Consider the following 12,308-nt stretch of genomic DNA (forward strand, 5'->3'; position numbering starts at 1 on the left):
TAATCCCAGCACTTTGGGAGGCCGAGGTGAGAGGATCACCTGAGGTCAGGAGTTCAAGACCAGCCCAGCCAAAGTAGCAAAACCCCATCTCTACTAAAAATACAAAAATTAGTTGAGCATGGTGACATGTGCCTGTAATCCCAACTACTCGGGAGGCTGAGGAAGGAGAATCGCTCGAACCCGGGAGGTGGAAGTTGCAGTGAGCCGAGATCGCGCCACTGCACTCCAGCCTGAGAGACAGCAAGACTCCATCTCAAAAACAAAAACACAAACAAACAAAAAACAACGACAACAACAAAAACTTACTACAAAGATATTGTAATCAAGATAGTGTGATACTGGCATAAGGATACACATATAAGTCAATGAAATTCAAATGGAGAGTTCATAAATAAACCCTAACATTTATGGTCAATTTATTTTCTTTAAAGGAGACAAAATAATTCAATGATAAAAAGAATAGTTTTTTTCAGCAAATGATGCTTAGACAACTGGATATCCACATGCAAAAGAGTATCTTTGGACCCCTATCCCTCACACCATACACAAAATTAACTCAAAGTGGATCATGGTCCTAAACATAGGAACTAAAACTCTCAGAAGAAAACATAGCAGCTAATCTTCATGATCTTGGGGTGGGCTATGATTTCTTATATATGACTGTTATAAGGACAAATTATTAAAAAAAGAAAGATAGATAAGCCTGGGCGTGGTGGCTCACGCCTGTAATCCAAGCACTTTGAAAGGCCTAGGTGGGCGGATCACCTGAGGTCAGGAGTTTGAGGCCAGCCCGACCAACACAGAGAAACCTTGTCTCTACTAAAAATACAAAATTAGCCAGGCATGGTGGCGCATAACTATAATCCCAGCTACTTGGGAGGCTGAGGCAGGAGAATCGCTTGAACCCGAGAGGCAGAGGTTGTGGTGAGCCGAGATTACACCATTGCACTCCAGCGTGGGCAACAAGAGCCAAACACTACATCTCAAAAAAAAAGAAAGAAAGAAAGAAAGAAAGAAAGAAAGAAAGAAAGAAAGAAAGAAAGAAAGAAAGAAAGAAAGAAAGAAAGAGAAGAAAGAAAGAAAGAAAAAAACAAAAGAAAGACAGAAATTGGACTCTATCAAAATTTAGAACTATCATGCTTTAAATAAACCATCAAAAGAGTGAAAAAAGAACCCACAGACTGGGAGAAAATATTTGAGGATCATATATCTGACACAAGATTTATACCCTGAATACATAAAGAGCTCTTACAACTGAACAATAAACAAATAATCAATTAAAAAGAGCAAATAATTTGAATAGTCATTTCTCCAAAGAAGATATACAAATGGCCAGTAAGCAAATGAAGGCCGGGCACAGTGGCTCATGCCTGTAATCCAGTTCTTTGAGAGGCTGAGGTGGGCTAATTACTTGAGGTAGGGAATTTGAAACCAGCCTGGCCAAAAAAACCCATCTCTATTTAAGAAAAAAAAAAAGCAGGCTGGGTTGGGTGGCCCATGTCTGTAATCCCAGCACTATGGGAGGCCAAGGTGGGTAGATCACCTGAGGTCAAGAGTTCGAGACCACCCTGACCAATACGGTGAAACCTGGTCTCTACTAAAAATACAAAAATCAGCCAGGTGTGGTAGCGTGAGCCTATAGTCTCAGTTACTTGGGAGGCTGAGACAGGAGAATTGCTTGAACCCAGGTGGCGGAGGTTGCAGTGAGCCGAGATTTCACCAATGCACTCCAGCCTGGGCAACAGAGTGAGACTCTGTCCAAACGAACAAATAAAAAAAGCACATAAAAAAGTGCCTGACATCATTGGTCATTAGGGAAATGCAGTACACTTTACCCTCCTGAGGACGGATTTTTTGTTTGGTTTTGGTTTTGGTTTTTGCTTTTCTTTTCAGAGTTTCACTCTTGTTGCCCAGGCTGGAGTACAATGGTGCGATCTTGGCTCACCGCAACCCCTGCCCCCAGGTTCAAGCGATTCTCCTGCCTCAACCTCCCAAGTAGCTGGTATTACAGGGATGCACCACCATGCCAGCTAATTTTGTATTTTTTAGTAGAGATAGGGTTTCTCCATGTTGGTCAGGCTGGTCTCGAACTCCCAACCTCAGGTGATCTGCCCGCCTCAGCCTCCCAAAGTGCTGGGATTACAGACGTGAGGCATCGCATCCAGTTGAGGATGGATATGTTTAAAAAAAAAAAAAGATAATAACAAGTGTGGATAATAACAAGTTGGAAATCAAAACGGTGTAGACACTTTAGAAAATAGTTTGGCAGTTTTTCAAAATGTTAGACATAGAATTACCATATGACCAAAAAATCCACCCCGAAGTGTATGCCCAGAATATATGAAAACAAATGTTTATACAAATAATCTTTTGGCCAGGCACAGTGTCTCATGCCTGTAATCGCAGAACTTTAGGGGGCTGAGGCAGGCGGACCACAAGGTCAGGAGTTCAAGACCAGCCTGGCCAAGGTGAAACCCTGTCTTACCTGTTTTACCCGGTAAAAATACAAAAATTAGCTGGGCATGGTGGTGCACACCTGTAATCCCAGCAATTCCGGAGGCTGAGGCAGGAGAATTGCTTGAACCAGGACCTAGGAGGAGGAGGTTGCAGTGAGCCAAGATCACACCACTGCACTGCAGCCTGGGCTACAGAGCCAGATTCCGTCTCAAAAAAAAAAAAAAAAAAAAAAAAAAAGACTTTTGCACAAATGCTCATAGCAGAATTATTTATAACACTCAAAAAATAGAAACAACCCGAATGTTCATCAATTGATGAATGGATAAACAAAATATGGTATCTCCATACAATGGAGTATTATTTGGACATGCAAAGGAATGAAGTACTGATAACATCACTAATGGCCAAACCTTGAAACCATTTTTCTAAATGAAAGGCAAACATACACAAAAAATTATATGACCAGATGCAGTGGCTTATGCCTGTAATCCCAACAATTTGGGAGGTTGAGGCGGGCGGATCACTTGAGGCAGGAGTTTCAGACCAGCCTGGAGAACATGGTGAAACCCCATCTCTACTAAAAATACAAAAAATTAGCTGGGCATGGTGGCCTGCGCCTGTAATCCCAGCTAGTCTGGGGGCTGAGGCAGAAGAATGGCGTAAACCCGGGAGGCGGAGGTTGAAGTGAGCCAAGATAGTGCCTGGGCCGGGTGCGGTGGCTCACGCCTGTAATCCCAGCACTTTGGGAGGACGAGGCGGGCAGATCACGAGGTCAGGAAACCGAGACCATCCTGGCTAACACGGTGAAACCCCGTCTCTACTAAAAATACAAAAAAAAATTAGCCGGGCGCAGTGTCAGGCGCCTGTAGTCGCAGCTACTCTGGAGGCTGAGGCAGGAGAATGGTGTAAACCCGGGAGGCGGAGCTTGTAGTGAGCCGAGCTCGCGCCACTGTACTCCAGCCTTGGCGACAGAGCGAGACTCTGTCTCAAAAACAAACAAACAAACAAACAAACAAAAACCATAGTGTTATACCCATTCATATGAAATGTCCAGAATCCATAGAGATATAGAGGAGATAAGCAGTGGGTTGGAAGGAATGGAGAGTGACTGCTAATGGATACAATATTCCTTTGGGAGTGATATTTTAAAGTACTAAAATTAGATTATGGTAATAGTTGTACATCTCTAAAGATATTTAAAAACATTGTACGCTTTAAACAAGTGAACTATATGGTATGTAAATCATATCTAGAAAAAGCTGCTTGGCCGGGCCGGGTGCCTCACACCAGTAACCCCAGCATTTTCGGAGGTCAAAGTGGGCAGATCACCTGAGGTCAGGAGTTCAAGACCAGCCTGGCCAACATGGTGAAACCCTGTCTCTACTAAAAATACAAAAACTAGCTGGGTGTGATGGCAGGTGCCTCCCAGCTAGTTGGGAGATTGAGGCATGAGAATCGTTTGAACCCAGGAGGTGGAGGTTGCAGTGAGCTGAGATGGTGCCACCGCACTCCAGCCTGGGCAACAGAGTGAAGACTCCGTCTCAAAAAAAAAAAAAAAGAAAAAGCTGCTTTTTAAAAACCACATTGAGTGACATTCTACAAAATAACTGGTCGGTACTTATCAAAAATATTAAAGTCAGAGCCTGATGTGGTGGTGCCCACCTGTAATCCCAGATAATAAGGAGGTTGAGGCAGGAGAACACCTTAAGCCTAGGAGTTTGAGGCTAGCCTGGGCAACATAGTGAGATCCCGTCTCTAAAAAAAAGAAAAAGAAAAAGAGTGTCCAAGTCATAAAAGACAAGGAAAGACTAAGGAATTGTCACAGACTGGAGGAAACTAGGAAGAAGTGAAAACTATATGAAATGCGAGATTTTGATCTAATACTGGAACAGAAAACTGATACTGAGGAGGGAAATTGTTGAAATTCTAAAAAGGTCTGTAGTTTATTTAATAATTTTGCATTGGCTGGGTGTGGTGGCTCATGCCTGTAATCCCAGCACTTTGGGAGGCCGAGGTGGGCAGATCACCTGAGGTCAGGAGTTCAAGACCAGCCTGACCAACATGGAGAAACCCCGTGTCTACTAAAAATACAAAATTAGCCAGGTGTGGTGCTGCATGCCTGTAATCCCAGCTACTCGGAAGGCTGAGGCAGGAGAGTCACTTGAACCCAGGAGGTGGAGGTTGCGGTGAGCCAAGATCGTGCCATTTTACTCCAGCCTGGGCAACAAGAGCGAAACTCCGTCTCAAATAATAATAATAAAAAAATACTAATAATAATTTTGCACTAACATTAGCTTCCTGACTTTCATAATTATACTATGGTTACATAAGTTGTTAACTTTAGGCAGAAAATATTAGGAACTCTCTACACTATTTTGCAACACTTCTGTAAATCTAAAATTACTTCAAAGTAAAGTTTTTGTTTTTTTTTTTTTGAGACAGGGTCTCACTGTGTCACCCAGGCTGGAGTGTAATGGTCCAGTCTCAGCTCACTGAAACCTCTGCCTTCCAGACTCAAGCAATCCTCCCACCTCAGTCTCCAGAGTAGCTGGGACTACAGGTACCCACCACCATGCTGGGCTAATTTTTGTATTTTTTGTAGAGACAGGGTTTTGCCACATTACCCAGGCTGGTCTTAAGCTCCTGAGTTGAAGTAACCCACCCGCTTAGACCTCCCAAAGTGCTGGGATGACAGGCATGAGCCACCATGCCCCTCCTATGAAAATTTTTGAAGTGAGAAATTTAAGAGAGATTTCAATCAATTACAATATATAAACATTATTTTGAGCCTGAATGAAACAATAAACATTTATAAGAAAAAGATACTGGTGGGAAAATTGGGGAAATTTGAGCAGAGTAGTTAATGATATTTAAAACTATGTTAATTTCCAGTAGAATAATGACACGATTATTTTTGCTAAATGATCATTTTCTTCTACAGATAAATGGTAGAATATTTACAGATGAAATGATAAGATGTCTAGGATTTGCTTCAAAATAATCCAAAGGGAGAGAGGAAAGTGAAGGGGCAGGCACTGATGAAGCAAGATTGAATTGATCATTGTTCCACATGGTAATGGATACATGTGTATCCATGTGTACTTTGTACATGTTTAGACTTTTTCTTTATATTAATGGAAGGTTTTTTTAATTGTTTATTTCTTTCTCTTTGCCTCCTTTCTGTTACAAATCCTAATCTCTTCTTTGGCACATTCATGCCTCAGGTCAACCAGAGATAACATCATGTATTCGAAAAGATAAAAAAAGGCACATTACTAATTCTCAAGACACCACCTGCAGTAAAATGGTATTGTTGACACAAAGTTTAAGGTGGTAGTTCCCAATTTCTGGGTTATGGACCTAGGGAACCAATCCTATGGGGCTGGCAAATACACAAATATATCACGTGATCTGTAGATGAAACGAACAGTATCATAAACAACACAAACATAGCTATTTTTTTAAATAATTTTTTTTTGGCAAAGACAGGGTCTCACTATGTTGCCCAGGCAGGTCCTGAACTTCTGGTCTAAAGTGATCCTCCTGCCTCAGCCTCCCAAAGTGCCAAGATTACAGACATGAAAAAAAAAAAAAAAAAGATTACAGACATGAGCCACTGTAACCGGCCAGTTAGCTACTTTTAGAGGTGTCATTGTAATTTTTATTTATTTTATTTATTCATTTTATTTATTTTTTAGTTTTTTTGGAGACAGAGTCTCCCTCTGTCACCGAGGTTCAAGTGCAGTGGTGCGATCTCGGCTCACTGCAACCTCTGCCTCCCGAGTTCAAGGGATTCTCATGGCTCAGCCTCCTGAGTAGCTGGGATTACAGGCATCCGCTGCCATGCCTGGCTAATTTTTTGTATTTCAGTAGAGACAGGATTTCACCATGTTACCTAGGCTGGTGTTGAACTCCTGAGCTCAGGCAATCCACCTGCCTCGGCCTCCCAAAGTGCTAGGATTACAGGGTGAGTCACCACACCTGGCCTAATTTTTAAATATGGAGTTTTCTTAATTGTCTTTGTGTTACTGATTTTTAACTTAATTATACTGTGGTCAGAAAATATGCTTTGTGTCAAAGTATGTCATACTTTAATGTACATGTGAATCCCCTGGGGATCTTGCCAAAATGCAGTAGGTCTGGGGTGAGACGTGGGCGTCTGCATTTCTTTTTTTTTTTTTTTTTTTTTTTTTTTGAGACGGAGTCTCGCTCTGTCGCCCAGGCTGGAGTGCAGTGGATGGATCTCAGCTCACTGCAGCTCCGCCTCCCTGGTTTACGCCATTCTCCTGCCTCAGCCTCCCGAGTAGCTGGGACTACAGGCGCCCGCCACCTCGCCCGGCTAGTTTTTTGTAGTTTTAGTAGAGACGGGGTTTCACCGTGTTAGCCAGGATGGTCTCGATCTCCTGACCTCATGATCCGCCCGTCTCAGCCTCCCAAAGTGCTGGGATTACAGGCTTGAGCCACCGCGCCCGGCCCGGGCGTCTGCATTTCTAACAGGCTTTCGTGTGATGCTGCTGCTACTGCTGTATGCACCATACTTTAGGTGGAAAAGGCCCATATGATATATGATATCAATTCCTTGAAATCTGTTGAAATTTGCTTTATGTATAATGTTCACAAACATTCCCCAAACATTTGAAAAGACTGCATATTATCCAATTAACGAATGCAGAGTTCTACATAAATTCATTTATGTAGACGTTTAATTATTATATTCTAGTCTTTTGTTTCCTTATTCATTTATCTGTTTTATCCACCAAATACTGAGATATATTTAAAATGTTTTACTATAATAGTGGATTTGTCTATTGTTTATTTTTTCTTTCTTTCTTTTTTCTTTTTTTTTTTTCTTTGAGATGGATTCTCACTCTGTCACCCAAGCTGGGAGTACAGTGGCACACTCTCAGCTCACTGCAACATTCACCTCCCGGGTTTAATTCTCAGGCTGATTCTCCTGCCTCAGCCTCCCAAGTAGCTGGTATTACAGGGACGTGCCACCAAGCCCAGCTAATTTTTGTATTTTTAGTAGAGGATTCATCATGTTGGCCAGGCTGGTCTCAAACTCCTGACCTCTAGCAATCCACCCGCCTCGGCCTCCCAAAGTGCTGGGATTACAGGTGGTGAGCCACCGAGCCCAGCCTGAGTCTTTATGTTTTAAGTGTATTGCTTGTAAACAATATATTGCTGAATTTTATTTCTTGGCCTAGACTTTATGTGAATAATAAAAAAGATCTTAGAATGTTTTTAACTCTAATCACTTCCATCTGACTTAACATGTATAAGTAGTTTAGCATTTTCTTTTTTTAGCCACCCAACTTAGACATTAATATTATTTTATATCGTCAATGTTTGTTTATATTTACTCACATGCTTAGCATTTTATTTACTAGAACTTTCACCTTGCATCTCAGACCTTTGTTCTGGAATTGTTCACCTTAGGCTTGAGGTACATCTTTGAACAGTGCTGTTAATAGAACTTTCCACAATAGTGGAAATATTCTATGTCTGCATTGTCCAAAATAGTAGCCACTAGCCACACATGGTTATTAGGCACTTGAAATGTGGCAAATGTGACTGTATTACAGAATTTTTAATTTTATATAATTTTTATTCATTTATTAATTATTTATTTATTTATATTTTTGAGACGGAGTCTCGCTTTATTGTCCAGGCTTCCAGGCTGGAGTGCAATGGTGCAATCTTGGCTCTCTGCAACCTCCACGTCCCAGGTTCAAGCAATTCTCCTGCCTCAGCGTCCCGAGCAGCTGGGATTACAGGCATGTGCCACCGCACCCGGCTAATTTTTTGTATTTTTAAGTGATCCACCTGCTCGACCTCCCAAAATGCTGGGATTACAGGCCTGAGCCACTGCAGCCAGCCCTGTCTTTCTTTGTGTTGGGAACATTACAACCCTTCTCTTCTAGCTACTGTGAATGTACAATAAATGTTGGCAAGGTGCGGATGCTCACATCGGCAATCCCAGCACTTTTGGAGGCTGAGGCAGGAGGATTGCTTAAGGCCAGGAGTTTGAGACCAGCCTGAGCAACATACGAGACCCCATCTCTACAAAAAATTTAAAACATTGGTTGGGTATGGTGGCACATGTTTGTAATCCTAGCTACTCAGGAGGCTGAGGCAGAAAGACTGCTTGAGCCAGAAATTCAAGGCTGCAGTGAGCCATGATCATGCCACTGCACTCCAGCCTGGGTAATGGAGCCAGACTCTGTGTCTAAAAAAATACATAAATAAATGAATAATTTGTAAAATTATTAACTATAATTTCCATACTGTACTATCAAATATGAGAACATATTCTATCTAACTGTATTTTTGTACCACTTAATCAGCTTCTCCTCCTCCCCCTCCCCCACCTTCAGTAAAGGTCTTTTGATGATCAGTTGTCTATTTTTGTTTATCTGAAAATATATTTATTTTACCCTTGTTCTTCAAATATAATTTTTCATCTGGGCATGATGGCTCATGCCTGTAATCCCAGCACTTCAGGAAGCTGGGGTGGGAGAATCACTTGACCCAGGAGCTCAACACCAGCCTGGGCAACATAGGGAGACCCTGCCTCTGTTAAAAAAGAAATAAATTTTTTTTTAATAATTTTTTTTTTTTTGAGATGGAGACTAGCTTTTTCACCCAGGCTGGAGTGCAGTGGCACCATCTTGGGTCACTGCAACCTCTACCTCCCGGATTCAAGTGATTCCCCTGCCTCAGCCTCCCAAGTAGGAGGGATTACAGGTGCATGTCACTGTACCTGTCTAATTTTTGTATTTTTAGTAGAGACCGGGTTTCGCCATGTTGGCCAGGCTGGTCTTGAACTCTTGACCTCAGGTGATCCACCTGCCTCAGCCTCCGAAAGTGCTGGGATTACAGGCGTGAGCCGCCATGCCCAGTCTAAAAATAAATTAAAAAAAAAAAAAGATAATTTTTCTGGGAAGACAATTCTAGGTTGACACTACTTGATCTCAACACTTTGAAGGTGTTACGCCATTTTCTCCTGGCTTCCAGTTTTGCTGTAGTGAAGTCAATCTTATTTTTGGTCCCTTTTAGGTAATACTGTATATATTTTCTCTCTGGCTGTTTCTAATTTTCTGTTGTTGTTGTCTTTGGTGTTTTGCCACCAATAAGTGCCTGTGTTGCTACCCTGTGACCTACCAGACTAAGGGACTCCTTCCTGCCCAGGCACTGGGGAAACTGGCTATTTCTCTTGATCAACTGTTTAGAAAAGAGTTTCCACAGCGGAACTCTTGGCATTTGGTGACCCTTATCTATGGTGACCATTCATTCGAGAGGGCCAGGAACTAAGCAACTTCCTTCAGCCCGGGAGGCAGGACTTTCAATTGCTATTTTTAGTAGAGCCGGGGTTTCACCATGTTGACCAGGGTGGTCTCGAACTCCTGACTTCAGGTGATCCACCTGCCTCGGCCTCCCAAAGTGCTGGGATTCCAGGCATGAGCCACTGCGGCCGGCCCTATCTTTCTTTGTACTGGGAACATCAATATACAATAAATGATTGTTGGCTAGGTGCAGATGCTCACACTGGCAATCCCAGTACTTTTGGAGGTTGAGGCAGAAGGATTGCTTAAGGAGTTTGAGACCAGCCTGAGCAACATAGCGAGACCCCATCCTCCCTCTGGATTCAAGCCCCTGATGTTTGGGCTGATCCATTCAGCCACACCTTTTTCTCCTGGCAATACTGTCTCAGGAACTTCATTGTCTCCCTCCATTCCAGCCCCATTCAGGAAGCTCAAGCTCTCTTCAAGAGGACTGGTCTGTGCATGTCTGGATCTCAGTGTAACCAGGTAAAATTTGTTTCCATAGGGCTTTTCTAGGCTCCATGAATATCATGGATGTGGCTGGCTCCCACTTCACAATCCTGGAACGCTCTGTATCAACAGGGATCCGAATAGTCTAACAATTGTTGGGAGGTTGGAGCGTAGCACAGCAATGACCTCTAGGGGGCGGTGTTGCCAAACTCCACAAGCCGCTCCAGTCTCTCATCAGGCAGGCAGGGCCCAGCCAAAGTAGTGTATTTATTGTTAATGACTATTTTCATTTTTTCTCCCTTCTCTTCCCTTAGGATTTTGAGTAAAGTTTTGAAAAATCCCAACCTGTTTCAACTCAACTATGGATAAAACTTAAAGGACATCTTTTTCCCTCAAACCTCAGCCTAGAAGACAAAAAAAATTGTTATACCCTGGAGACGACGTGTATCTCTGGACGTGCTAACAAAAACAGGGAAGAACTCAGACCTTTTTTTTTTTTTGAGACAGAGTCACCCAGGCTAGAGTACAGTGGCATGGTATCAGCTCATCGCAACCTCCACCTCCCAGGTTCAAGCGATTCTCCTGCCTCAGCCTCCCAAGTAGCTGGAATTACAGGCGCACACCACCATGCTCGGCTAATTTTTTTTTTTTTTTTGTATTTTTTTTTTTTTTAAGCAGAGATGGGGTTTTGCCATGTTGGCCAGACTGGTCTCGAACTCCTGACCTCAGGTAATCCACCCGCCTTGGCCTCCCAAAGTGCTGGGATTACAGGCGTGAGCCACGGGTCCAGTCCAGAATTGTATTTCTTCTGTCACTTTCTAACCTTGGACACAGACCTCAGCTATCCTATATGATATTTAGAACTCTTAACTACTACTGCAGACCCAAAGTAACTAGAAAAATAAACGACACTCATAGCAGTGAACAAGCTCGGTCCACTAAGCAACAAGTGAGCTCAGTTGAAAAGCACAAAAGTCCCCAAGACTTACCCTCAAGGTGTTCCACCAGTTTAATGCTTCCTGTCACCAGAGCCCTGGCTTTTTAGCAGTGCCTAGAAAAGGCCAGCTCTTATATACGTATCAAGGGTACCCTGAAAGGGACATATCCTACCATTATTTTAATATATTTATGAGTAGAATTTTGGAAGGGGAAAAGTGCCACTTAAAGTTAGAAGAAAACAGGCCGGGTGCAGTGGCTCACGCCTATAATCCCACCACTTTGGGGGCCGAGGCGGGCGGACCACTTGAGGTTAGGAGTTTGAGACCAGCCTGGCCAACATGGTGAAACCCTGCCTCTACTAAAAATAGAAAAATTGGCTAGGTATGGTGGCACATGCCTGTAATCTCAGCTACTCGGGAGGCTGAGGGAGGAGAATCGCTTGAACCTGGGAGGCAGAGGTTGCAGTGAGCCGAGATCACACCATTGCACTCCAGCCTGGGCAACAGAACAAGACTCTGTCTCAAAAAAAAAGAAGAAAAAGAAAAATAGAAGTGTTACTAAGAATGTGAAGAAATTGAAACCTTTGTTCACTGTAGGTGGGAATGTAAAATGGTGCATCTGCTGTAAAAAATACATATATGGCAGCTGAGTGTGGTGACTCATGCCTGTAATCCTAGCACTACGGGAGGCTGAGGCAGGAGGATCGCTTGATTCCAGGAGTTTGAGGCTACAGTGAGCCATGACTGCACCACTGCACTCCAACCTAGGCGAGAGAGCAAGACCCTGTCTCAAAAAATGGGGACCAGGCACAGTGGCTCACGCTTGTAATCCCAGCACTTTGGGAAACCAAGGCAGGTGGATCACCTGAGGTCAGGAGTTTGAGACCACCGTGGCCAAAATGGTGAAACCGCCATCTGTACTAAAAATACAAAAATGAACTGGGCGTGGTGGTGTGCACATGTAATCCCAGCTTCTAGGGAAGCTGAGGCAGGAAAATTGCTTGAACCTGGGAGGTGGAGGTTGTAGTGAGCTGAGATCGCACCACTGCACTCCAGCATGGGTGACAGAGACTCCATCTCAAAAACAAACAAACAAACAAAAAGAAAAACAAAAAAAAGTATGGCAATTCCTCAAAAA

This window comes from Macaca mulatta, chromosome 2, assembly GCF_049350105.2.
Source record: "Macaca mulatta isolate MMU2019108-1 chromosome 2, T2T-MMU8v2.0, whole genome shotgun sequence".
Lineage (NCBI taxonomy): Eukaryota > Metazoa > Chordata > Mammalia > Primates > Cercopithecidae > Macaca > Macaca mulatta.